Here is a 24,648-nt window from a genome sequence, read left to right on the forward strand (position 1 = left end):
GAACTAAGAAGTGTGTGGCTGTTTGCAGGTTTCAGAAGAAGCATCCATGCATTCCTGGGAAATGCGCCGCCTTTCTCATACAGTTTGTGCGGTTCCTTCAAACGACCGCAAAATATGTGACAAAATCTGTTAAATCAACCAAGTGTCACAGCGTCTAGGTATCTGTAGTGTAGTGGTTATCACGTTCGCCTAACACCCGAAAGGTCCTCGGTTCGAAACCGGGCAGAAACAGCGCCTTCCTTTTGATACGCTGCGAGTTAAATGCCTTTCTTGAGACACGTTACTCCTTGTGTCATGAAGCACTTTTAAAGTTACACACAGTTCCGCCCGTCATATTTGCTTCACGCATGAAAGGTGGCCAGTTCGCAAGTGGGCGAAAAGCGTTGCCCCTTTGGGGAGTGTTGCACAGAGAGAAAATGTGTGGCCAAATCTATCAAAATAACCAAAGAATCCAAATGAACAGGTTTCTGTGGTGATGTGGTTATCACAAAAAGTCCTCGGTTTGACTGAAATAAACACTTTGTTAGACATATGACAGGGTTTTGGTCATGTTGATTTAACTACCTCAACAGTTACATCAGTTTGATGCACGTTATTGTAAACCTGATCTTCGGTAAGTGTTAGTTGAACGTACGGCGGGTAAGCGTACTGAGGTTTAGTCAACAATACCCAGCCAGTTGGCTGTGTTGATAAGCCAATGAAAACCTCTTGTTCCCTTAACATAAAGTCTTGAATGTCTCGTTTGGTTTTTACCTGTTTCATGTTGAAATCCGTTGAAAACAATTTTGAAAAAGAACCCCAATCAATTAAAGGTCAGTCCTTGATATTATTACTAAACATGTCTAAGGCGATGGATTGCTCATGCACAGTTCTCCTCAGGCGTTTACCTTATGTTAGGCCAAAATGAACTCTTTCTAAAAGATAACGTTTAATTACATCAACAACGGAAACAATTTGATGCACCCTACTACGTACTTGCTGGCAATTTAGGAATCGCAAAATGCGCAACGGCAGGGGTTCCAGGGAAGTTTCACGTGACGAGGTGGCCGAGTGGTTAAGGCGATGGACTGCTAATCCATTGTGCTCTGCACGCGTGGGTTCGAATCCCATCCTCGTCGTCTGTCGTTGTGATACTGAACTGTCTTTAAGATGCAAGATTGCCGCAGGTTGCGTTGCGTCTCACACCTGTAGATGTGGTCTGCTAGCCAGTAGAGAAAGCAACGCGTTTTCTTTTCACCAGTTTTGAAGTCTTTACATGCCAGAGTCTCTGGGGACACTTGAGTGTTTTCAGACTCTAAAGTCCATGCTATGTGCCAACTGTCTAGATTCTAGAAAGTGGTAAAGACTCTGTTGAGCGGTTCCTTTGTTGATGTTTGCTGTAAGAGGAACAGAACCTGAATCATAACAACTGAAAAACATTAGCGGAATGGTTGAAAACATACGTTGTCTCTAGCACAATTTCTATAGGTCAGTGCTAGAGCGTTTAAACGCAGATAGGGAGGTCTAACGGTTCACTTGGACATTATCACGACAGCTTTAACTGTGGTGAAGTATAACACATGATCCTTTTTCAATTCTTCGGCCACATGTCTTCTCAGAGGGGGTATAGCTCAGTGGTAGAGCATTTGACTGCAGATCAAGAGGTCCCTGGTTCAAATCCGGGTGCCCCCTTGGCTGTAAGCCTGTATGTTCGTAGTTTGGCACACCAATATTTCTAATTCAAAGTTCATCCTGGATCCTTTTAACGTAGGGGTAGGCAAACGTCGGTCCTGGAGTGCAGCAGCCCTGCAGAGTTTAGCTCCAGCTCAAATCAAGCACACATGAATCGGCTAACCAAGGTCTGAAGGCTCACCTGAGAACTACAGGTGGATGAGGTTTAATCAGGGTTGGAAGTAAAATCTGCAGGACTGCGGCACTTCAGGACCGGCGTTGCCTACCCCTGTTCTAACGCTAAAGACGAGCATACACTGTGCCATTTCAGCACAGTCGTGGCTAAATGCCAACGTACACTTAATGAGTAAATCCCATGCGACGTGAAGCCAAAGCTCACGAATTGTGTGCTCACACTCTACTCCGACCCTGCTCCTGGTGAGCTCCCGCCTTGCAGATTTTAGCTCCAACCCCAATGAAACATAGCTGAAGCAGCTAATCAAGGTGTTCAGGGTTGCTTGATAATTACAGGCAGGTGTGTTGGAGGTGGGTTGAAACTGAAGTCTTCAGGACGGTAGCCGACCAGGAGCAGGTTTGGAGATACCTGCACTATTCGGTCAGATCGCAGAGCTGCGACTTGACTGCTCAAACTTCACGTCTGAAACAAATCGGGGGAGATACCCGAACTAAGAAGTGTGTGGCTGTTTGCAGGTTTCAGAAGAAGCATCCATGCATTCCTGGGAAATGCGCCGCCTTTCTCATACAGTTTGTGCGGTTCCTTCAAACGACCGCAAAATATGTGACAAAATCTGTTAAATCAACCAAGTGTCACAGCCTCTAGGTTTCTGTAGTGTAGTGGTTATCACGTTCGCCTAACACGCGAAAGGTCCTCGGTTCGAAACCGGGCAGAAACAGCGCCTTCCTTTTGATACGCTGCGAGTTAAATGCCTTTCTTGAGACACGTTACTCCTTGTGTCATGAAGCACTTTTAAAGTTACACACAGTTCCGCCCGTCATATTTGCTTCACGCATGAAAGGTGGCCAGTTCGCAAGTGGGCGAAAAGCGTTGCCCCTTTGGGGAGTGTTGCACAGAGAGAAAATGTGTGGCCAAATCTATCAAAATAACCAAAGAATCCAAATGAACAGGTTTCTGTGGTGATGTGGTTATCACAAAAAGTCCTCGGTTCGACTGAAATAAACACTTTGTTAGACATATGACAGGGTTTTGGTCATGTTGATTTAACTACCTCAACAGTTACATCAGTTTGATGCACGTTATTGTAAACCTGATCTTCGGTAAGTGTTAGTTGAACGTACGGCGGGTAAGTGTACTGAGGTTTAGTCAACAATACCCAGCCAGTTGGCTGTGTTGATAAGCCAATGAAAACCTCTTGTTCCCTTTACATAAAGTCTTGAATGTCTCGTTTGGTTTTTACCTGTTTCATGTTGAAATCCGTTGAAAACAATTTTGAAAAAGAACCCCAATCAATTAAAGGTCAGTCCTTGATATTATTACTAAACATGTCTAAGGCGATGGATTGCTCATGCACAGTTCTCCTCAGGCGTTTACCTTATGTTAGGCCAAAATGAACTCTTTCTAAAAGATAACGTTTAATTACATCAACAACGGAAACAATTTGATGCACCCTACTACGTACTTGCTGGCAATTTAGGAATCGCAAAATGCGCAACGGCAGGGGTTCCAGGGAAGTTTCACGTGACGAGGTGGCCGAGTGGTTAAGGCGATGGACTGCTAATCCATTGTGCTCTGCACGCGTGGGTTCGAATCCCATCCTCGTCGTCTGTCGTTATGATACTGAACTGTCTTTAAGATGCAAGATTGCCGCAGGTTGCGCTGCATCTCACACCTGTAGATGTGGTCTGCTAGCCAGTAGAGAAAGCAATGGTTTTCTTTTCACCAGTTTTGAAGTCTTTACATGCCAGAGTCTCTGGGGGACACTTGAGTGTTTTCAGACTCTAAAGTCCATGCTATGTGCCAACTGTCTAGATTCTAGAAAGTGGTAAAGACTCTGTTGAGCGGTTCCTTTGTTGATGTTTGCTGTAAGAGGAACAGAACCTGAATCATAACAACTGAAAAACATTAGCGGAATGGTTGAAAACATACGTTGTCTCTAGCACAATTTCTATAGGTCAGTGCTAGAGCGTTTAAACGCAGATAGGGAGGTCTAACGGTTCACTTGGACATTATCACGACAGCTTTAACTTTGGTGAAGTATAACACATAATCCTTTTTCAATTCTTCGGCCACATGTCTTCTCAGAGGGGGTATAGCTCAGTGGTAGAGCATTTGACTGCAGATCAAGAGGTCCTCGGTTCAAATCCGGGTGCCCCCTTGGCTGTAAGCCTGTATGTTCGTAGTTTGGCACACCAATATTTCTAATTCAAAGTTCATCCTGGATCCTTTTAACGTAGGGGTAGGCAAACGTCGGTCCTTGAGTGCAGCAGCCCTGCAGAGTTTAGCTCCAGCTCAAATCAAGCACACATGAATCGGCTAACCACGGTCTGAAGGCTCACCTGAGAACTACAGGTGGATGAGGTTTAATCAGGGTTGGAAGTAAAATCTGCAGGACTGCGGCACTTCAGGACCGGCGTTGCCTACCCCTGTTCTAACGCTAAAGACGAGCATACACTGTGCCATTTCAGCACAGTCGTGGCTAAATGCCAACGTACACTTAACGAGTAAATCCCATGCGACGTGAAGCCAAAGCTCACGAATTGTGTGCTCACACTCTACTCCGACCCTGCTCCTGGTGAGCTCCCGCCTTGCAGATTTTAGCTCCAACCCCAATGAAACATAGCTGAAGCAGCTAATCAAGGTGTTCAGGGTTGCTTGATAATTACAGGCAGGTGTGTTGGAGGTGGGTTGAAACTGAAGTCTGCAGGACGGTAGCCGACCAGGAGCAGGTTTGGAGATACCTGCACTATTCGGTCAGATCGCAGAGCTGCGACTTGACTGCTCAAACTTCACGTCTGAAACAAATCGGGGGAGATACCCGAACTAAGAAGTGTGTGGCTGTTTGCAGGTTTCAGAAGAAGCATCCATGCATTCCTGGGAAATGCGCCGCCTTTCTCATACAGTTTGTGCGGTTCCTTCAAACGACCGCAAAATATGTGACAAAATCTGTTAAATCAACCAAGTGTCACAGCGTCTGGGTTTCTGTAGTGTAGTGGTTATCACGTTCGCCTAACACGCGAAAGGTCCTCGGTTCGAAACCGGGCAGAAACAGCGCCTTCCTTTTGATACGCTGCGAGTTAAATGCCTTTCTTGAGACACGTTACTCCTTGTGTCATGAAGCACTTTTAAAGTTACACACAGTTCCGCCCGTCATATTTGCTTCACGCATGAAAGGTGGCCAGTTCGCAAGTGGGCGAAAAGCGTTGCCCCTTTGGGGAGTGTTGCACAGAGAGAAAATGTGTTGCCAAATCTATCAAAATAACCAAAGAATCCAAATGAACAGGTTTCTGTGGTGATGTGGTTATCACAAAAAGTCCTCGGTTCGACTGAAATAAACACTTTGTTAGACATATGACAGGGTTTTGGTCATGTTGATTTAACTACCTCAACAGTTACATCAGTTTGATGCACGTTATTGTAAACCTGATCTTCGGTAAGTGTTAGTTGAACGTACGGCGGGTAAGTGTACTGAGGTTTAGTCAACAATACCCAGCCAGTTGGCTGTGTTGATAAGCCAATGAAAACCTCTTGTTCCCTTTACATAAAGTCTTGAATGTCTCGTTTGGTTTTTACCTGTTTCATGTTGAAATCCGTTGAAAACAATTTTGAAAAAAACCCCAATCAATTAAAGGTCAGTCCTTGATATTATTACTAAACATGTCTAAGGCGATGGATTGCTCATGCACAGTTCTCCTCAGGCGTTTACCTTATGTTAGGCCAAAATTAACTCTTTCTAAAAGATAACGTTTAATTACATCAACAATGGAAACAATTTGATGCACCCTACTACGTACTTGCTGGCAATTTAGGAATCGCAAAATGCGCAACGGCAGGGGTTCCAGGGAAGTTTCACGTGACAAGGTGGCCGAGTGGTTAAGGCGATGGACTGCTAATCCATTGTGCTCTGCACGCGTGGGTTCGAATCCCATCCTCGTCGTCTGTCGTTGTGATACTGAACTGTCTTTAAGATGCAAGATTGCCGCAGGTTGCGTTGCGTCTCACACCTGTAGATGTGGTCTGCTAGCCAGTAGAGAAAGCAACGCGTTTTCTTTTCACCAGTTTTGAAGTCTTTACATGCCAGAGTCTCTGGGGGACACTTGAGTGTTTTCAGACTCTAAAGTCCATGCTATGTGCCAACTGTCTAGATTCTAGAAAGTGGTAAAGACTCTGTTGAGCGGTTCCTTTGTTGATGTTTGCTGTAAGAGGAACAGAACCTGAATCATAACAACTGAAAAACATTAGCGGAATGGTTGAAAACATACGTTGTCTCTAGCACAATTTCTATAGGTCAGTGCTAGAGCGTTTAAACGCAGATAGGGAGGTCTAACGGTTCACTTGGACATTATCACGACAGCTTTAACTGTGGTGAAGTATAACACATGATCCTTTTTCAATTCTTCGGCCACATGTCTTCTCAGAGGGGGTATAGCTCAGTGGTAGAGCATTTGACTGCAGATCAAGAGGTCCCCGGTTCAAATCCGGGTGCCCCCTTGGCTGTAAGCCTGTATGTTCGTAGTTTGGCACACCAATATTTCTAATTCAAAGTTCATCCTGGATCCTTTTAACGTAGGGGTAGGCAAACGTCGGTCCTGGAGTGCAGCAGCCCTGCAGAGTTTAGCTCCAGCTCAAATCAAGCACACATGAATCGGCTAACCAAGGTCTGAAGGCTCACCTGAGAACTACAGGTGGATGAGGTTTAATCAGGGTTGGAAGTAAAATCTGCAGGACTGCGGCACTTCAGGACCGGCGTTGCCTACCCCTGTTCTAACGCTAAAGACGAGCATACACTGTGCCATTTCAGCACAGTCGTGGCTAAATGCCAACGTACACTTAACGAGTAAATCCCATGCGACCCTGCTCCTGGTGAGCTCCCGCCTTGCATATTTTAGCTCCAACCCCAATGAAACATAGCTGAAGCAGCTAATCAAGGTGTTCAGGGTTGCTTGATAATTACAGGCAGGTGTGTTGGAGGTGGGTTGAAACTGAAGTCTGCAGGACGGTAGCCGACCAGGAGCAGGTTTGGAGATACCTGCACTATTCGGTCAGATCGCAGAGCTGCGACTTGACTGCTCAAACTTCACGTCTGAAACAAATCGGGGGAGATACCCGAACTAAGAAGTGTGTGGCTGTTTGCAGGTTTCAGAAGAAGCATCCATGCATTCCTGGGAAATGCGCCGCCTTTCTCATACAGTTTGTGCGGTTCCTTCAAACGACCGCAAAATATGTGACAAAATCTGTTAAATCAACCAAGTGTCACAGCGTCTAGGTATCTGTAGTGTAGTGGTTATCACGTTCGCCTAACACCCGAAAGGTCCTCGGTTCGAAACCGGGCAGAAACAGCGCCTTCCTTTTGATACGCTGCGAGTTAAATGCCTTTCTTGAGACACGTTACTCCTTGTGTCATGAAGCACTTTTAAAGTTACACACAGTTCCGCCCGTCATATTTGCTTCACGCATGAAAGGTGGCCAGTTCGCAAGTGGGCGAAAAGCGTTGCCCCTTTGGGGAGTGTTGCACAGAGAGAAAATGTGTGGCCAAATCTATCAAAATAACCAAAGAATCCAAATGAACAGGTTTCTGTGGTGATGTGGTTATCACAAAAAGTCCTCGGTTTGACTGAAATAAACACTTTGTTAGACATATGACAGGGTTTTGGTCATGTTGATTTAACTACCTCAACAGTTACATCAGTTTGATGCACGTTATTGTAAACCTGATCTTCGGTAAGTGTTAGTTGAACGTACGGCGGGTAAGTGTACTGAGGTTTAGTCAACAATACCCAGCCAGTTGGCTGTGTTGATAAGCCAATGAAAACCTCTTGTTCCCTTTACATAAAGTCTTGAATGTCTCGTTTGGTTTTTACCTGTTTCATGTTGAAATCCGTTGAAAACAATTTTGAAAAAGAACCCCAATCAATTAAAGGTCAGTCCTTGATATTATTACTAAACATGTCTAAGGCGATGGATTGCTCATGCACAGTTCTCCTCAGGCGTTTACCTTATGTTAGGCCAAAATGAACTCTTTCTAAAAGATAACGTTTAATTACATCAACAACGGAAACAATTTGATGCACCCTACTACGTACTTGCTGGCAATTTAGGAATCGCAAAATGCGCAACGGCAGGGGTTCCAGGGAAGTTTCACGTGACGAGGTGGCAGAGTGGTTAAGGCGATGGACTGCTAATCCATTGTGCTCTGCACGCGTGGGTTCGAATCCCATCCTCGTCGTCTGTCGTTGTGATACTGAACTTTCTTTAAGATGCAAGATTGCCGCAGGTTGCGTTGCGTCTCACACCTGTAGATGTGGTCTGCTAGCCAGTAGAGAAAGCAACGCGTTTTCTTTTCACCAGTTTTGAAGTCTTTACATGCCAGAGTCTCTGGGGGACACTTGAGTGTTTTCAGACTCTAAAGTCCATGCTATGTGCCAACTGTCTAGATTCTAGAAAGTGGTAAAGACTCTGTTGAGCGGTTCCTTTGTTGATGTTTGCTGTAAGAGGAACAGAACCTGAATCATAACAACTGAAAAACATTAGCGGAATGGTTGAAAACATACGTTGTCTCTAGCACAATTTCTATAGGTCAGTGCTAGAGCGTTTAAACGCAGATAGGGAGGTCTAACGGTTCACTTGGACATTATCACGACAGCTTTAACTGTGGTGAAGTATAACACATGATCCTTTTTCAATTCTTCGGCCACATGTCTTCTCAGAGGGGGTATAGCTCAGTGGTAGAGCATTTGACTGCAGATCAAGAGGTCCCCGTTTCAAATCCGGGTGCCCCCTTGGCTGTAAGCCTGTATGTTCGTAGTTTGGCACACCAATATTTCTAATTCAAAGTTCATCCTGGATCCTTTTAACGTAGGGGTAGGCAAACGTCGGTCCTGGAGTGCAGCAGCCCTGCAGAGTTTAGCTCCAGCTCAAATCAAGCACACATGAATCGGCTAACCACGGTCTGAAGGCTCACCTGAGAACTACAGGTGGATGAGGTTTAATCAGGGTTGGAAGTAAAATCTGCAGGACTGCGGCACTTCAGGACCGGCGTTGCCTACCCCTGTTCTAACGCTAAAGACGAGCATACACTGTGCCATTTCAGCACAGTCGTGGCTAAATGCCAACGTACACTTAACGAGTAAATCCCATGCGACGTGAAGCCAAAGCTCACGAATTGTGTGCTCACACTCTACTCCGACCCTGCTCCTGGTGAGCTCCCGCCTTGCAGATTTTAGCTCCAACCCCAATGAAACATAGCTGAAGCAGCTAATCAAGGTGTTCAGGGTTGCTTGATAATTACAGGCAGGTGTGTTGGAGGTGGGTTGAAACTGAAGTCTGCAGGACGGTAGCCGACCAGGAGCAGGTTTGGAGATACCTGCACTATTCGGTCAGATCGCAGAGCTGTGACTTGACTGCTCAAACTTCACGTCTGAAACAAATCGGGGGAGATACCCGAACTAAGAAGTGTGTGGCTGTTTGCAGTTTCAGAAGAAGCATCCATGCATTCCTGGGAAATGCGCCGCCTTTCTCATACAGTTTGTGCGGATCCTTCAAACGACCGCAAAATATGTGACAAAATCTGTTAAATCAACCAAGTGTCACAGCGTCTAGGTTTCTGTAGTGTAGTGGTTATCACGTTCGCCTAACACGCGAAAGGTCCTCGGTTCGAAACCGGGCAGAAACAGCGCCTTCCTTTTGATACGCTGCGAGTTAAATGCCTTTCTTGAGACACGTTACTCCTTGTGTCATGAAGCACTTTTAAAGTTACACACAGTTCCGCCCATCATATTTGCTTCACGCATGAAAGGTGGCCAGTTCGCAAGTGGGCGAAAAGCGTTGCCCCTTTGGGGAGTGTTGCACAGAGAGAAAATTTGTGGCCAAATCTATCAAAATAACCAAAGAATCCAAATGAAAAGGTTTCTGTGGTGATGTGGTTATCACAAAAAGTCCTCGGTTTGACTGAAATAAACACTTTGTTAGACATATGACAGGGTTTTGGTCATGTTGATTTAACTACCTCAACAGTTACATCAGTTTGATGCACGTTATTGTAAACCTGATCTTCGGTAAGTGTTAGTTGAACGTACGGCGGGTAAGTGTACTGAGGTTTAGTCAACAATACCCAGCCAGTTGGCTGTGTTGATAAGCCAATGAAAACCTCTTGTTCCCTTAACATAAAGTCTTGAATGTCTCGTTTGGTTTTTACCTGTTTCATGTTGAAATCCGTTGAAAACAATTTTGAAAAAGAACCCCAATCAATTAAAGGTCAGTCCTTGATATTATTACTAAACATGTCTAAGGCGATGGATTGCTCATGCACAGTTCTCCTCAGGCGTTTACCTTATGTTAGGCCAAAATGAACTCTTTCTAAAAGATAACGTTTAATTACATCAACAACGGAAACAATTTGATGCACCCTACTACGTACTTGCTGGCAATTTAGGAATCGCAAAATGCGCAATGGCAGGGGTTCCGGGGAAGTTTCACGTGACGAGGTGGCCGAGTGGTTAAGGCGATGGACTGCTAATCCATTGTGCTCTGCACGCGTGGGTTCGAATCCCATCCTCGTCATCTGTCGTTATGATACTGAACTGTCTTTAAGATGCAAGATTGCCGCAGGTTGCGCTGCATCTCACACCTGTAGATGTGGTCTGCTAGCCAGTAGAGAAAGCAACGCGTTTTCTTTTCACCAGTTTTGAAGTCTTTACATGCCAGAGTCTCTGGGGGACACTTGAGTGTTTTCAGACTCTAAAGTCCATGCTATGTGCCAACTGTCTAGATTCTAGAAAGTGGTAAAGACTCTGTTGAGCGGTTCCTTTGTTGATGTTTGCTGTAAGAGGAACAGAACCTGAATCATAACAACTGAAAAACATTAGCGGAATGGTTGAAAACATACGTTGTCTCTAGCACAATTTCTATAGGTCAGTGCTAGAGCGTTTAAACGCAGATAGGGAGGTCTAACGGTTCACTTGGACATTATCACGACAGCTTTAACTGTGGTGAAGTATAACACATGATCCTTTTTCAATTCTTCGGCCACATGTCTTCTCAGAGGGGGTATAGCTCAGTGGTAGAGCATTTGACTGCAGATCAAGAGGTCCCCGGTTCAAATCCGGGTGCCCCCTTGGCTGTAAGCCTGTATGTTCGTAGTTTGGCACACCAATATTTCTAATTCAAAGTTCATCCTGGATCCTTTTAACGTAGGGGTAGGCAAACGTCGGTCCTGGAGTGCAGCAGCCCTGCAGAATTTAGCTCCAGCTCAAATCAAGCACACATGAATCGGCTAACCAAGGTCTGAAGGCTCACCTGAGAACTACAGGTGGATGAGGTTTAATCAGGGTTGGAAGTAAAATCTGCAGGACTGCGGCACTTCAGGACCGGCGTTGCCTACCCCTGTTCTAACGCTAAAGACGAGCATACACTGTGCCATTTCAGCACAGTCGTGGCTAAATGCCAACGTACACTTAACGAGTAAATCCCATGCGACGTGAAGCCAAAGCTCACGAATTGTGTGCTCACACTCTACTCCGACCCTGCTCCTGGTGAGCTCCCGCCTTGCAGATTTTAGCTCCAACCCCAATGAAACATAGCTGAAGCAGCTAATCAAGGTGTTCAGGGTTGCTTGATAATTACAGGCAGGTGTGTTGGAGGTGGGTTGAAACTGAAGTCTGCAGGACGGTAGCCGACCAGGAGCAGGTTTGGAGATACCTGCACTATTCGGTCAGATCGCAGAGCTGCGACTTGACTGCTCAAACTTCACGTCTGAAACAAATCGGGGGAGATACCCGAACTAAGAAGTGTGTGGCTGTTTGCAGGTTTCAGAAGAAGCATCCATGCATTCCTGGGAAATGCGCCGCCTTTCTCATACAGTTTGTGCGCTTTGTTAGACATATGACAGGGTTTTGGTCATGTTGATTTAACTACCTCAACAGTTACATCAGTTTGATGCACGTTATTGTAAACCTGATCTTCGGTAAGTGTTAGTTGAACGTACGGCGGGTAAGTGTACTGAGGTTTAGTCAACAATACCCAGCCAGTTGGCTGTGTTGATAAGCCAATGAAAACCTCTTGTTCCCTTAACATAAAGTCTTGAATGTCTCGTTTGGTTTTTACCTGTTTCATGTTGAAATCCGTTGAAAACAATTTTGAAAAAGAACCCCAATCAATTAAAGGTCAGTCCTTGATATTATTACTAAACATGTCTAAGGCGATGGATTGCTCATGCACAGTTCTCCTCAGGCGTTTACCTTATGTTAGGCCAAAATGAACTCTTTCTAAAAGATAACGTTTAATTACATCAACAACGGAAACAATTTGATGCACCCTACTACGTACTTGCTGGCAATTTAGGAATCGCAAAATGCGCAATGGCAGGGGTTCCAGGGAAGTTTCACGTGACGAGGTGGCCGAGTGGTTAAGGCGATGGACTGCTAATCCATTGTGCTCTGCACGCGTGGGTTCGAATCCCATCCTCGTCGTCTGTCGTTATGATACTGAACTGTCTTTAAGATGCAAGATTGCCGCAGGTTGCGCTGCATCTCACACCTGTAGATGTGGTCTGCTAGCCAGTAGAGAAAGCAACGCGTTTTCTTTTCACCAGTTTTGAAGTCTTTACATGCCAGAGTCTCTGGGGGACACTTGAGTGTTTTCAGACTCTAAAGTCCATGCTATGTGCCAACTGTCTAGATTCTAGAAAGTGGTAAAGACTCTGTTGAGCGGTTCCTTTGTTGATGTTTGCTGTAAGAGGAACAGAACCTGAATCATAACAACTGAAAAACATTAGCGGAATGGTTGAAAACATACGTTGTCTCTAGCACAATTTCTATAGGTCAGTGCTAGAGCGTTTAAACGCAGATAGGGAGGTCTAACGGTTCACTTGGACATTATCACGACAGCTTTAACTGTGGTGAAGTATAACACATGATCCTTTTTCAATTCTTCGGCCACATGTCTTCTCAGAGGGGGTATAGCTCAGTGGTAGAGCATTTGACTGCAGATCAAGAGGTCCCCGGTTCAAATCCGGGTGCCCCCTTGGCTGTAAGCCTGTATGTTCGTAGTTTGGCACACCAATATTTCTAATTCAAAGTTCATCCTGGATCCTTTTAACGTAGGGGTAGGCAAACGTCGGTCCTGGAGTGCAGCAGCCCTGCAGAATTTAGCTCCAGCTCAAATCAAGCACACATGAATCGGCTAACCAAGGTCTGAAGGCTCACCTGAGAACTACAGGTGGATGAGGTTTAATCAGGGTTGGAAGTAAAATCTGCAGGACTGCGGCACTTCAGGACCGGCGTTGCCTACCCCTGTTCTAACGCTAAAGACGAGCATACACTGTGCCATTTCAGCACAGTCGTGGCTAAATGCCAACGTACACTTAACGAGTAAATCCCATGCGACGTGAAGCCAAAGCTCACGAATTGTGTGCTCACACTCTACTCCGACCCTGCTCCTGGTGAGCTCCCGCCTTGCAGATTTTAGCTCCAACCCCAATGAAACATAGCTGAAGCAGCTAATCAAGGTGTTCAGGGTTGCTTGATAATTACAGGCAGGTGTGTTGGAGGTGGGTTGAAACTGAAGTCTGCAGGACGGTAGCCGACCAGGAGCAGGTTTGGAGATACCTGCACTATTCGGTCAGATCGCAGAGCTGCGACTTGACTGCTCAAACTTCACGTCTGAAACAAATCGGGGGAGATACCCGAACTAAGAAGTGTGTGGCTGTTTGCAGGTTTCAGAAGAAGCATCCATGCATTCCTGGGAAATGCGCCGCCTTTCTCATACAGTTTGTGCGCTTTGTTAGACATATGACAGGGTTTTGGTCATGTTGATTTAACTACCTCAACAGTTACATCAGTTTGATGCACGTTATTGTAAACCTGATCTTCGGTAAGTGTTAGTTGAACGTACGGCGGGTAAGTGTACTGAGGTTTAGTCAACAATACCCAGCCAGTTGGCTGTGTTGATAAGCCAATGAAAACCTCTTGTTCCCTTTACATAAAGTCTTGAATGTCTCGTTTGGTTTTTACCTGTTTCATGTTGAAATCCGTTGAAAACAATTTTGAAAAAGAACCCCAATCAATTAAAGGTCAGTCCTTGATATTATTACTAAACATGTCTAAGGCGATGGATTGCTCATGCACAGTTCTCCTCAGGCGTTTACCTTATGTTAGGCCAAAATGAACTCTTTCTAAAAGATAACGTTTAATTACATCAACAACGGAAACAATTTGATGCACCCTACTACGTACTTGCTGGCAATTTAGGAATCGCAAAATGCGCAACGGCAGGGGTTCCAGGGAAGTTTCACGTGACGAGGTGGCAGAGTGGTTAAGGCGATGGACTGCTAATCCATTGTGCTCTGCACGCGTGGGTTCGAATCCCATCCTCGTCGTCTGTCGTTGTGATACTGAACTTTCTTTAAGATGCAAGATTGCCGCAGGTTGCGTTGCGTCTCACACCTGTAGATGTGGTCTGCTAGCCAGTAGAGAAAGCAACGCGTTTTCTTTTCACCAGTTTTGAAGTCTTTACATGCCAGAGTCTCTGGGGGACACTTGAGTGTTTTCAGACTCTAAAGTCCATGCTATGTGCCAACTGTCTAGATTCTAGAAAGTGGTAAAGACTCTGTTGAGCGGTTCCTTTGTTGATGTTTGCTGTAAGAGGAACAGAACCTGAATCATAACAACTGAAAAACATTAGCGGAATGGTTGAAAACATACGTTGTCTCTAGCACAATTTCTATAGGTCAGTGCTAGAGCGTTTAAACGCAGATAGGGAGGTCTAACGGTTCACTTGGACATTATCACGACAGCTTTAACTGTGGTGAAGTATAACACATGATCCTTTTTCAATTCTTCGGCCACATGTCTTCTCAGAGGGGGTATAGCTCAGTGGTAGAGCATTTGACTGCAGATCAAGAGGTCCCTGGTTCAAATCCGGGTGCCCCCTTGGCTGTAAGCCTGTATGTTCGTAGTTTGGCACACCAATATTTCTAATTCAAAGTTCATCCTGGATCCTTTTAACGTAGGGGTAGGCAAACGTCGGTCCTGGAGTGCAGCAGCCCTGCAGAGTTTAGCTCCAGCTCAAATCAAGCACACATGAATCGGCTAACCACGGTCTGAAGGCTCACCTGAGAACTACAGGTGGATGAGGTTTAATCAGGGTTGGAAGTAAAATCTGCAGGACTGCGGCACTTCAGGACCGGCGTTGCCTACCCCTGTTCTAACGCTAAAGACGAGCATACACTGTGCCATTTCAGCACAGTCGTGGCTAAATGCCAACGTACACTTAACGAGTAAATCCCATGCGACGTGAAGCCAAAGCTCACGAATTGTGTGCTCACACTCTACTCCGACCCTGCTCCTGGTGAGCTCCCGCCTTGCAGATTTTAGCTCCAACCCCAATGAAACATAGCTGAAGCAGCTAATCAAGGTGTTCAGGGTTGCTTGATAATTACAGGCAGGTGTGTTGGAGGTGGGTTGAAACTGAAGTCTGCAGGACGGTAGCCGACCAGGAGCAGGTTTGGAGATACCTGCACTATTCGGTCAGATCGCAGAGCTGTGACTTGACTGCTCAAACTTCACGTCTGAAACAAATCGGGGGAGATACCCGAACTAAGAAGTGTGTGGCTGTTTGCAGTTTCAGAAGAAGCATCCATGCATTCCTGGGAAATGCGCCGCCTTTCTCATACAGTTTGTGCGGTTCCTTCAAACGACCGCAAAATATGTGACAAAATCTGTTAAATCAACCAAGTGTCACAGCGTCTAGGTTTCTGTAGTGTAGTGGTTATCACGTTCGCCTAACACGCGAAAGGTCCTCGGTTCGAAACTGGGCAGAAACAGCGCCTTCCTTTTGATACGCTGCGAGTTAAATGCCTTTCTTGAGACACGTTACTCCTTGTGTCATGAAGCACTTTTAAAGTTACACACAGTTCCGCCCATCATATTTGCTTCACGCATGAAAGGTGGCCAGTTCGCAAGTGGGCGAAAAGCGTTGCCCCTTTGGGGAGTGTTGCACAGAGAGAAAATGTGTGGCCAAATCTATCAAAATAACCAAAGAATCCAAATGAAAAGGTTTCTGTGGTGATGTGGTTATCACAAAAAGTCCTCGGTTTGACTGAAATAAACACTTTGTTAGACATATGACAGGGTTTTGGTCATGTTGATTTAACTACCTCAACAGTTACATCAGTTTGATGCACGTTATTGTAAACCTGATCTTCGGTAAGTGTTAGTTGAACGTACGGCGGGTAAGTGTACTGAGGTTTAGTCAACAATTCCCAGCCAGTTGGCTGTGTTGATAAGCCAATGAAAACCTCTTGTTCCCTTAACATAAAGTCTTGAATGTCTCGTTTGGTTTTTACCTGTTTCATGTTGAAATCCGTTGAAAACAATTTTGAAAAAGAACCCCAATCAATTAAAGGTCAGTCCTTGATATTATTACTAAACATGTCTAAGGCGATGGATTGCTCATGCACAGTTCTCCTCAGGCGTTTACCTTATGTTAGGCCAAAATGAACTCTTTCTTAAAGATAACGTTTAATTACATCAACAACGGAAACAATTTGATGCACCCTACTACGTACTTGCTGGCAATTTAGGAATCGCAAAATGCGCAATGGCAGGGGTTCCAGGGAAGTTTTACGTGACGAGGTGGCCGAGTGGTTAAGGCGATGGACTGCTAATCCATTGTGCTCTGCACGCGTGGGTTCGAATCCCATCCTCGTCGTCTGTCGTTATGATACTGAACTGTCTTTAAGATGCAAGATTGCCGCAGGTTGCGCTGCATCTCACACCTGTAGATGTGGTCTGCTAGCCAGTAGAGAAAGCAACGCGTTTTCTTTTCACCAGTTTTGAAGTCTTTACATGCCAGAGTCTCTGGGGGACACTTGAGTGTTTTCAGACTCTAAAGTCCATGCTATGTGCCAACTGTCTAGATTCTAGAAAGTGGTAAAGACTCTGTTGAGCGGTTCCTTTGTTGATGTTTGCTGTAAGAGGAACAGAACCTGAATCATAACAACTGAAAAACATTAGCGGAATGGTTGAAAACATACGTTGTCTCTAGCACAATTTCTATAGGTCAGTGCTAGAGCGTTTAAACGCAGATAGGGAGGTCTAACGGTTCACTTGGACATTATCACGACAGCTTTAACTGTGGTGAAGTATAACACATGATCCTTTTTCAATTCTTCGGCCACATGTCTTCTCAGAGGGGGTATAGCTCAGTGGTAGAGCATTTGACTGCAGATCAAGAGGTCCCCGGTTCAAATCCGGGTGCCCCCTTGGCTGTAAGCCTGTATGTTCGTAGTTTGGCACACCAATATTTCTAATTCAAAGTTCATCCTGGATCCTTTTAACGTAGGGGTAGGCAAACGTCGGTCCTGGAGTGCAGCAGCCCTGCAGAATTTAGCTCCAGCTCAAATCAAGCACACATGAATCGGCTAACCAAGGTCTGAAGGCTCACCTGAGAACTACAGGTGGATGAGGTTTAATCAGGGTTGGAAGTAAAATCTGCAGGACTGCGGCACTTCAGGACCGGCGTTGCCTACCCCTGTTCTAACGCTAAAGACGAGCATACACTGTGCCATTTCAGCACAGTCGTGGCTAAATGCCAACGTACACTTAACGAGTAAATCCCATGCGACGTGAAGCCAAAGCTCACGAATTGTGTGCTCACACTCTACTCCGACCCTGCTCCTGGTGAGCTCCCGCCTTGCAGATTTTAGCTCCAACCCCAATGAAACATAGCTGAAGCAGCTAATCAAGGTGTTCAGGGTTGCTTGATAATTACAGGCAGGTGTGTTGGAGGTGGGTTGAAACTGAAGTCTGCAGGACGGTAGCCGACCAGGAGCAGGTTTGGAGATACCTGCACTATTCGGTCAGATCGCAGAGCTGCGACTTGACTGCTCAAACTTCACGTCTGAAACAAATCGGGGGAGATACCCGAACTAAGAAGTGTGTGGCTGTTTGCAGGTTTCAGAAGAAGCATCCATGCATTCCTGGGAAATGCGCCGCCTTTCTCATACAGTTTGTGCGCTTTGTTAGACATATGACAGGGTTTTGGTCATGTTGATTTAACTACCTCAACAGTTACATCAGTTTGATGCACGTTATTGTAAACCTGATCTTCGGTAAGTGTTAGTTGAACGTACGGCGGGTAAGTGTACTGAGGTTTAGTCAACAATACCCAGCCAGTTGGCTGTGTTGATAAGCCAATGAAAACCTCTTGTTCCCTTTACATAAAGTCTTGAATGTCTCGTTTGGTTTTTACCTGTTTCATGTTGAAATCCGTTGAAAACAATTTTGAAAAAGAACCCCAATCAATTAAAGGTCAGTCCTTGATATTATTACTAAACATGTCTAAGGCGATGGATTGCCCATGCACAGTTCTCCTCAGGCGTTTACCTTATGTTAGGCCAAAATGAACTCTTTCTAAAAGATAACGTTTAATTACACCAACAACGGAAACAATTTGATGCACCCTACTACGTACTTGCTGGCAATTTAGGAATCGCAAAATGCGCAACGGCAGGGGTTCCAGGGAAGTTTCACGTGACGAGGTGGCCGAGTGGTTAGGGCGATGGACTGCTAATCCATTGTGCTCTGCACGCGTGGGTTCGAATCCCATCCTCGTCGTCTGTCGTTATGATACTGAACTGTCTTTAAGATGCAAGATTGCCGCAGGTTGCGCTGCATCTCACACCTGTAGATGTGGTCTGCTAGCCAGTAGAGAAAGCAACGCGTTTTCTTTTCACCAGTTTTGAAGTCTTTACATGCCAGAGTCTCTGGGGGACACTTGAGTGTTTTCAGACTCTAAAGTCCATGCTATGTGCCAACTGTCTAGATTCTAGAAAGTGGTAAAGACTCTGTTGAGCGGTTCCTTTGTTGATGTTTGCTGTAAGAGGAACAGAACCTGAATCATAACAACTGAAAAACATTAGCGGAATGGTTGAAAACATACGTTGTCTCTAGCACAATTTCTATAGGTCAGTGCTAGAGCGTTTAAACGCAGATAGGGAGGTCTAACGGTTCACTTGGACATTATCACGACAGCTTTAACTTTGGTGAAGTATAACACATGATCCTTTTTCAATTCTTCGGCCACATGTCTTCTCAGAGGGGGTATAGCTCAGTGGTAGAGCATTTGACTGCAGATCAAGAGGTCCTCGGTTCAAATCCGGGTGCCCCCTTGGCTGTAAGCCTGTATGTTCGTAGTTTGGCACACCAATATTTCTAATTCAAAGTTCATCCTGGATCCTTTTAACGTAGGGGTAGGCAAACGTCGGTCCTGGAGTGCAGCAGCCCTGCAGAGTTTAGCTCCAGCTCAAATCAAGCACACATGAATCGGCTAACCACGGTCTGAAGGCTCACCTGAGAACTACAGGTGGATGAGGTTTAATCAGGGTTGGAAGTAAAATCTGCAGGACTGCGGCACTTCAGGACCGGCGTTGCCTACCCCTGTTCTAACGCTAAAGACGAGCATACACTGTGCCATTTCAGCACAGTCGTGGCTAAATGCCAACGTACACTTAACGAGTAAATCCCATGCGACGTGAAGCCAAAGCTCACGAATTGTGTGCCCACACTCTACTCCGACCCTGCTCCTGGTGAGCTCCCGCCTTGCAGATTTTAGCTCCAACCCCAATGAAACATAGCTGAAGCAGCTAATCAAGGTGTTCAGGGTTGCTTGATAATTACAGGCAGGTGTGTTGGAGGTGGGTTGAAACTGAAGTCTGCAGGACGGTAGCCGACCAGGAGCAGGTTTGGAGATACCTGCACTATTCGGTCAGATCGCAGAGCTGCGACTTGACTGCTCAAACTTCACGTCTGAAACAAATCGGGGGAGATACCCGAACTAAGAAGTGTGTGGCTGTTTGCAGGTTTCAGAAGAAGCATCCATGCATTCCTGGGAAATGCGCCGCCTTTCTCATACAGTTTGTGCGGTTCCTTCAAACGACCGCAAAATATGTGACAAAATCTGTTAAATCAACCAAGTGTCACAGCGTCTGGGTTTCTGTAGTGTAGTGGTTATCACGTTCGCCTAACACGCGAAAGGTCCTCGGTTCGAAACCGGGCAGAAACAGCGCCTTCCTTTTGATACGCTGCGAGTTAAATGCCTTTCTTGAGACACGTTACTCCTTGTGTCATGAAGCACTTTTAAAGTTACACACAGTTCCGCCCGTCATATTTGCTTCACGCATGAAAGGTGGCCAGTTCGCAAGTGGGCGAAAAGCGTTGCCCCTTTGGGGAGTGTTGCACAGAGAGAAAATGTGTTGCCAAATCTATCAAAATAACCAAAGAATCCAAATGAACAGGTTTCTGTGGTGATGTGGTTATCACAAAAAGTCCTCGGTTCGACTGAAATAAACACTTTGTTAGACATATGACAGGGTTTTGGTCATGTTGATTTAACTACCTCAACAGTTACATCAGTTTGATGCACGTTATTGTAAACCTGATCTTCGGTAAGTGTTAGTTGAACGTACGGCGTGTAAGTGTACTGAGGTTTAGTCAACAATACCCAGCCAGTTGGCTGTGTTGATAAGCCAATGAAAACCTCTTGTTCCCTTAACATAAAGTCTTGAATGTCTCGTTTGGTTTTTACCTGTTTCATGTTGAAATCCGTTGAAAACAATTTTGAAAAAGAACCCCAATCAATTAAAGGTCAGTCCTTGATATTATTACTAAACATGTCTAAGGCGATGGATTGCTCATGCACAGTTCTCCTCAGGCGTTTACCTTATGTTAGGCCAAAATGAACTCTTTCTAAAAGATAACGTTTAATTACATCAACAACGGAAACAATTTGATGCACCCTACTACGTACTTGCTGGCAATTTAGGAATCGCAAAATGCGCAACGGCAGGGGTTCCAGGGAAGTTTCACGTGACGAGGTGGCCGAGTGGTTAAGGCGATGGACTGCTAATCCATTGTGCTCTGCACGCGTGGGTTCGAATCCCATCTTCTTCGTCTGTCGTTGTGATACTGAACTGTCTTTAAGATGCAAGATTGCCGCAGGTTGCGTTGCGTCTCACACCTGTAGATGTGGTCTGCTAGCCAGTAGAGAAAGCAATGGTTTTCTTTTCACCAGTTTTGAAGTCTTTACATGCCAGAGTCTCTGGGGGACACTTGAGTGTTTTCAGACTCTAAAGTCCATGCTATGTGCCAACTGTCTAGATTCTAGAAAGTGGTAAAGACTCTGTTGAGAGGTTCCTTTGTTGATGTTTACTGTAAGAGGAACAGAACCTGAATCATAACAACTGAAAAACATTAGCGGAATGGTTGAAAACATACGTTGTCTCTAGCACAATTTCTATAGGTCAGTGCTAGAGCGTTTAAACGCAGATAGGGAGGTCTAACGGTTCACTTGGACATTATCACGACAGCTTTAACTGTGGTGAAGTATAACACATGATCCTTTTTCAATTCTTCGGCCACATGTCTTCTCAGAAGGGGTATAGCTCAGTGGTAGAGCATTTGACTGCAGATCAAGAGGTCTCCGGTTCAAATCCGGGTGCCCCCTTGGCTGTAAGCCTGTATGTTCGTAGTTTGGCACACCAATATTTCTAATTCAAAGTTCATCCTGGATCCTTTTAACGTAGGGGTAGGCAAACGTCGGTCCTGGAGTGCAGCAGCCCTGCAGAGTTTAGCTCCAGCTCAAATCAAGCACACATGAATCGGCTAACCAAGGTCTGAAGGCTCACCTGAGAACTACAGGTGGATGAGGTTTAATCAGGGTTGGAAGTAAAATCTGCAGGACTGCGGCACTTCAGGACCGGCGTTGCCTACCCCTGTTCTAACGCTAAAGACGAGCATACACTGTGCCATTTCAGCACAGTCGTGGCTAAATGCCAACGTACACTTAACGAGTAAATCCCATGCGACGTGAAGCCAAAGCTCACGAATTGTGTGCTCACACTCTACTCCGACCCTGCTCCTGGTGAGCTCCCGCCTTGCAGATTTTAGCTCCAACCCCAATGAAACATAGCTGAAGCAGCTAATCAAGGTGTTCAGGGTTGCTTGATAATTACAGGCAGGTGTGTTGGAGGTGGGTTGAAACTGAAGTCTGCAGGACGGTAGCCGACCAGGAGCAGGTTTGGAGATACCTGCACTATTCGGTCAGATCGCAGAGCTGCGACTTGACTGCTCAAACTTCACGTCTGAAACAAATCGGGGGAGATACCCGAACTAAGAAGTGTGTGGCTGTTTGCAGTTTCAGAAGAAGCATCCATGCATTCCTGGGAAATGCGCCGCCTTTCTCATACAGTTTGTGCGGTTCCTTCAAACGACCGCAAAATATGTGACAAAATCTGTTAAATCAACCAAGTGTCACAGCGTCTAGGTTTCTGTAGTGTAGTGGTTATCACGTTCGCCTAACACGCGAAAGGTCCTCGGTTCGAAACCGGGCAGAAACAGCGCCTTCCTTTTGATACGCTGCGAGTTAAATGCCTTTCTTGAGACACGTTACTCCTTGTGTCATGAAGCACTTTTAAAGTTACACACAGTTCTGCCCGTCATATTTGCTTCACGCATGAAAGGTGGCCAGTTCGTAAGTGGGCGAAAAGCGTTGCCCCTTTGGGGAATGTGGCACAGAGAGAAAATGTGTGGCCAAATCTATCAAAATAACCAAAGAATCCAAATGAACAGGTTTCTGTGGTGATGTGGTTATCACAAAAAGTCCTCGGTTCGACTGAAATAAACACTTTGTTAGACATATGACAGGGTTTTGGTCATGTTGATTTAACTACCTCAACAGTTACATCAGTTTGATGCACGTTATTGTAAACCTGATCTTCGGTAAGTGTTAGTTGAACGTACGGCGGGTAAGTGTACTGAGGTTTAGTCAACAATACCCAGGCAGTTGGCTGTGTTGATAAGCCAATGAAAACCTCTTGTTCCCTTTACATAAAGTCTTGAATGTCTCGTTTGGTTTTTACCTGTTTCATGTTGAAATCCGTTGAAAACAATTTTGAAAAAGAACCCCAATCAATTAAAGGTCAGTCCTTGATATTATTACTAAACATGTCTAAGGCGATGGATTGCTCATGCACAGTTCTCCTCAGGCGTTTACCTTATGTTAGGCCAAAATTAACTCTTTCTAAAAGATAACGTTTAATTACATCAACAACGGAAACAATTTGATGCACCCTACTACGTACTTGCTGGCAATTTAGGAATCGCAAAATGCGCAACGGCAGGGGTTCCAGGGAAGTTTCACGTGACGAGGTGGCCGAGTGGTTAAGGCGATGGACTGCTAATCCATTGTGCTCTGCACGCGTGGGTTCGAATCCCATCCTCGTCGTCTGTTGTTGTGATACTGAACTGTCTTTAAGATGCAAGATTGCCGCAGGTTGCGTTGCGTCTCACACCTGTAGATGTGGTCTGCTAGCCAGTAGAGAAAGCAACGCGTTTTCTTTTCACCAGTTTTGAAGTCTTTACATGCCAGAGTCTCTGGGGGACACTTGAGTGTTTTCAGACTCTAAAGTCCATGCTATGTGCCAACTGTCTAGATTCTAGAAAGTGGTAAAGACTCTGTTGAGCGGTTCCTTTGTTGATGTTTGCTGTAAGAGGAACAGAACCTGAATCATAACAACTGAAAAACATTAGCGGAATGGTTGAAAACATACGTTGTCTCTAGCACAATTTCTATAGGTCAGTGCTAGAGCGTTTAAACGCAGATAGGGAGGTCTAACGGTTCACTTGGACATTATCACGACAGCTTTAACTGTGGTGAAGTATAACACATGATCCTTTTTCAATTCTTCGGCCATCTCTTCTCTGAGGGGTATAGCTCAGTGGTAGAGCATTTGACTGCAGATCAAGAGGTTCCCGGTTTAAATCCAGGTGCCCCCTTGGCTGTAAGCCTGTATGTACGTAGTTTGGCTCACTAATATTTCTAATTCATCCTGGATCCTTTTAACGTAGGGGTAGGCAAACATCGGTCCTGGAGTAGAGCAGCCCTGCAGAGTTTTAATCAGGGTTGGAAGTAAAATCTGCAGGACTGCGGCACTTCAGGACCGGCGTTGCCTACCCCTGTTCTAACGCTAAAGACAAGCATACACTGTGCCATTTCAGCACAGTCGTTGCTAAATGCCAATGTACACTTAACGAGTAAATCCAATGCGACGTGAATCCAAAGCTCACAAATTGTGTGCTCACACTCTACTCCGACCCTGCTCCTGGTGAGCTCCTGCCTTGCAGATTTTAGCTCCAACCCCAATGAAACATAGCTGAAGCAGCTAATCAAGGTGTTCAGGGTTGCTTGATAATTACAGACAGGTGTGTTGGAGGTGGGTTGAAACTGAAGTCTGCAGGATGGTAGCCGACCAGGAGCAGGTTTGGAGATACCTGCACTATTCGGTCAGATCGCAGAGCTGCGATTTGACTGCTCACACTTCACGTCTGAAACAAATCGGGGGAGATACCCGAACTAAGAAGTGTGTGGCTGTTTGCAGGTTTCAGAATAAGCATCCATGCATTCCTGGGAAATGCGGCACCTTTCTCATACAGTTTGTGCGGTTCCTTCAAACGACCACAAAATATGTGACAAAATCTGTTAATACAACCAAGTATCGCTGTGTGTAGGTTTCTGTAGTGTAGTGGTTATCACGTTTGCCTAAAACGCGAAAGGTCCTCTGTTCAAAACCGGGCAGAGGTTATCACAAAAAGTCCTTGGTTCGACTGAAATAAACACTTTGTTAGAGATATGATAGGGTTTTGGTCATGTTGTATTAACTACCTCAACAGTTACATCAGTTTGATGCATGTTGTTGTAAACCTGATCGTCGGTTCGTGTTAGTTGAATGTACGGCGGGTAAGTGTACT

General features: G+C 45.4%; 30 non-coding genes across 30 annotated transcripts; all 30 read left to right on the top strand.

The window, feature by feature from the left end:
- Positions 1–158: 158 nt before the first annotated feature.
- trnav-aac (transfer RNA valine (anticodon AAC)) lies at positions 159–231 on the top strand. Its single transcript has one exon. It is a non-coding gene; the product is annotated as a tRNA-Val (tRNA).
- An 805-nt stretch (positions 232–1,036) lies between these two features.
- On the top strand, positions 1,037–1,118 carry trnas-gcu (transfer RNA serine (anticodon GCU)). Its single transcript has one exon. It is a non-coding gene; the product is annotated as a tRNA-Ser (tRNA).
- A 481-nt stretch (positions 1,119–1,599) lies between these two features.
- Positions 1,600–1,671, top strand: trnac-gca (transfer RNA cysteine (anticodon GCA)). The gene has a single exon. It is a non-coding gene; the product is annotated as a tRNA-Cys (tRNA).
- An 820-nt stretch (positions 1,672–2,491) lies between these two features.
- On the top strand, positions 2,492–2,564 carry trnav-aac (transfer RNA valine (anticodon AAC)). The gene has a single exon. It is a non-coding gene; the product is annotated as a tRNA-Val (tRNA).
- An 805-nt stretch (positions 2,565–3,369) lies between these two features.
- Positions 3,370–3,451, top strand: trnas-gcu (transfer RNA serine (anticodon GCU)). Its single transcript has one exon. It is a non-coding gene; the product is annotated as a tRNA-Ser (tRNA).
- A 481-nt stretch (positions 3,452–3,932) lies between these two features.
- Positions 3,933–4,004, top strand: trnac-gca (transfer RNA cysteine (anticodon GCA)). Its single transcript has one exon. It is a non-coding gene; the product is annotated as a tRNA-Cys (tRNA).
- An 820-nt stretch (positions 4,005–4,824) lies between these two features.
- trnav-aac (transfer RNA valine (anticodon AAC)) lies at positions 4,825–4,897 on the top strand. Its single transcript has one exon. It is a non-coding gene; the product is annotated as a tRNA-Val (tRNA).
- An 804-nt stretch (positions 4,898–5,701) lies between these two features.
- On the top strand, positions 5,702–5,783 carry trnas-gcu (transfer RNA serine (anticodon GCU)). Its single transcript has one exon. It is a non-coding gene; the product is annotated as a tRNA-Ser (tRNA).
- A 482-nt stretch (positions 5,784–6,265) lies between these two features.
- On the top strand, positions 6,266–6,337 carry trnac-gca (transfer RNA cysteine (anticodon GCA)). The gene has a single exon. It is a non-coding gene; the product is annotated as a tRNA-Cys (tRNA).
- Positions 6,338–7,112: 775 nt separating this feature from the next.
- Positions 7,113–7,185, top strand: trnav-aac (transfer RNA valine (anticodon AAC)). Its single transcript has one exon. It is a non-coding gene; the product is annotated as a tRNA-Val (tRNA).
- Positions 7,186–7,990: 805 nt separating this feature from the next.
- trnas-gcu (transfer RNA serine (anticodon GCU)) lies at positions 7,991–8,072 on the top strand. The gene has a single exon. It is a non-coding gene; the product is annotated as a tRNA-Ser (tRNA).
- Positions 8,073–8,554: 482 nt separating this feature from the next.
- Positions 8,555–8,626, top strand: trnac-gca (transfer RNA cysteine (anticodon GCA)). The gene has a single exon. It is a non-coding gene; the product is annotated as a tRNA-Cys (tRNA).
- Positions 8,627–9,445: 819 nt separating this feature from the next.
- trnav-aac (transfer RNA valine (anticodon AAC)) lies at positions 9,446–9,518 on the top strand. The gene has a single exon. It is a non-coding gene; the product is annotated as a tRNA-Val (tRNA).
- Positions 9,519–10,323: 805 nt separating this feature from the next.
- trnas-gcu (transfer RNA serine (anticodon GCU)) lies at positions 10,324–10,405 on the top strand. The gene has a single exon. It is a non-coding gene; the product is annotated as a tRNA-Ser (tRNA).
- A 482-nt stretch (positions 10,406–10,887) lies between these two features.
- Positions 10,888–10,959, top strand: trnac-gca (transfer RNA cysteine (anticodon GCA)). Its single transcript has one exon. It is a non-coding gene; the product is annotated as a tRNA-Cys (tRNA).
- A 1,271-nt stretch (positions 10,960–12,230) lies between these two features.
- On the top strand, positions 12,231–12,312 carry trnas-gcu (transfer RNA serine (anticodon GCU)). Its single transcript has one exon. It is a non-coding gene; the product is annotated as a tRNA-Ser (tRNA).
- A 482-nt stretch (positions 12,313–12,794) lies between these two features.
- trnac-gca (transfer RNA cysteine (anticodon GCA)) lies at positions 12,795–12,866 on the top strand. The gene has a single exon. It is a non-coding gene; the product is annotated as a tRNA-Cys (tRNA).
- Positions 12,867–14,137: 1,271 nt separating this feature from the next.
- On the top strand, positions 14,138–14,219 carry trnas-gcu (transfer RNA serine (anticodon GCU)). The gene has a single exon. It is a non-coding gene; the product is annotated as a tRNA-Ser (tRNA).
- Positions 14,220–14,701: 482 nt separating this feature from the next.
- trnac-gca (transfer RNA cysteine (anticodon GCA)) lies at positions 14,702–14,773 on the top strand. Its single transcript has one exon. It is a non-coding gene; the product is annotated as a tRNA-Cys (tRNA).
- An 819-nt stretch (positions 14,774–15,592) lies between these two features.
- On the top strand, positions 15,593–15,665 carry trnav-aac (transfer RNA valine (anticodon AAC)). Its single transcript has one exon. It is a non-coding gene; the product is annotated as a tRNA-Val (tRNA).
- Positions 15,666–16,470: 805 nt separating this feature from the next.
- trnas-gcu (transfer RNA serine (anticodon GCU)) lies at positions 16,471–16,552 on the top strand. Its single transcript has one exon. It is a non-coding gene; the product is annotated as a tRNA-Ser (tRNA).
- Positions 16,553–17,034: 482 nt separating this feature from the next.
- trnac-gca (transfer RNA cysteine (anticodon GCA)) lies at positions 17,035–17,106 on the top strand. Its single transcript has one exon. It is a non-coding gene; the product is annotated as a tRNA-Cys (tRNA).
- A 1,271-nt stretch (positions 17,107–18,377) lies between these two features.
- trnas-gcu (transfer RNA serine (anticodon GCU)) lies at positions 18,378–18,459 on the top strand. Its single transcript has one exon. It is a non-coding gene; the product is annotated as a tRNA-Ser (tRNA).
- Positions 18,460–18,941: 482 nt separating this feature from the next.
- On the top strand, positions 18,942–19,013 carry trnac-gca (transfer RNA cysteine (anticodon GCA)). Its single transcript has one exon. It is a non-coding gene; the product is annotated as a tRNA-Cys (tRNA).
- An 820-nt stretch (positions 19,014–19,833) lies between these two features.
- Positions 19,834–19,906, top strand: trnav-aac (transfer RNA valine (anticodon AAC)). The gene has a single exon. It is a non-coding gene; the product is annotated as a tRNA-Val (tRNA).
- Positions 19,907–20,711: 805 nt separating this feature from the next.
- Positions 20,712–20,796, top strand: trnas-gcu (transfer RNA serine (anticodon GCU)). The gene has a single exon. It is a non-coding gene; the product is annotated as a tRNA-Ser (tRNA).
- A 478-nt stretch (positions 20,797–21,274) lies between these two features.
- Positions 21,275–21,346, top strand: trnac-gca (transfer RNA cysteine (anticodon GCA)). Its single transcript has one exon. It is a non-coding gene; the product is annotated as a tRNA-Cys (tRNA).
- An 819-nt stretch (positions 21,347–22,165) lies between these two features.
- Positions 22,166–22,238, top strand: trnav-aac (transfer RNA valine (anticodon AAC)). The gene has a single exon. It is a non-coding gene; the product is annotated as a tRNA-Val (tRNA).
- An 805-nt stretch (positions 22,239–23,043) lies between these two features.
- Positions 23,044–23,125, top strand: trnas-gcu (transfer RNA serine (anticodon GCU)). The gene has a single exon. It is a non-coding gene; the product is annotated as a tRNA-Ser (tRNA).
- A 479-nt stretch (positions 23,126–23,604) lies between these two features.
- Positions 23,605–23,676, top strand: trnac-gca (transfer RNA cysteine (anticodon GCA)). Its single transcript has one exon. It is a non-coding gene; the product is annotated as a tRNA-Cys (tRNA).
- The last annotated feature ends 972 nt before the right edge of the window (positions 23,677–24,648 follow it).

Source organism: Misgurnus anguillicaudatus, chromosome 14, assembly GCF_027580225.2.
Source record: "Misgurnus anguillicaudatus chromosome 14, ASM2758022v2, whole genome shotgun sequence".
NCBI lineage: Eukaryota > Metazoa > Chordata > Actinopteri > Cypriniformes > Cobitidae > Misgurnus > Misgurnus anguillicaudatus.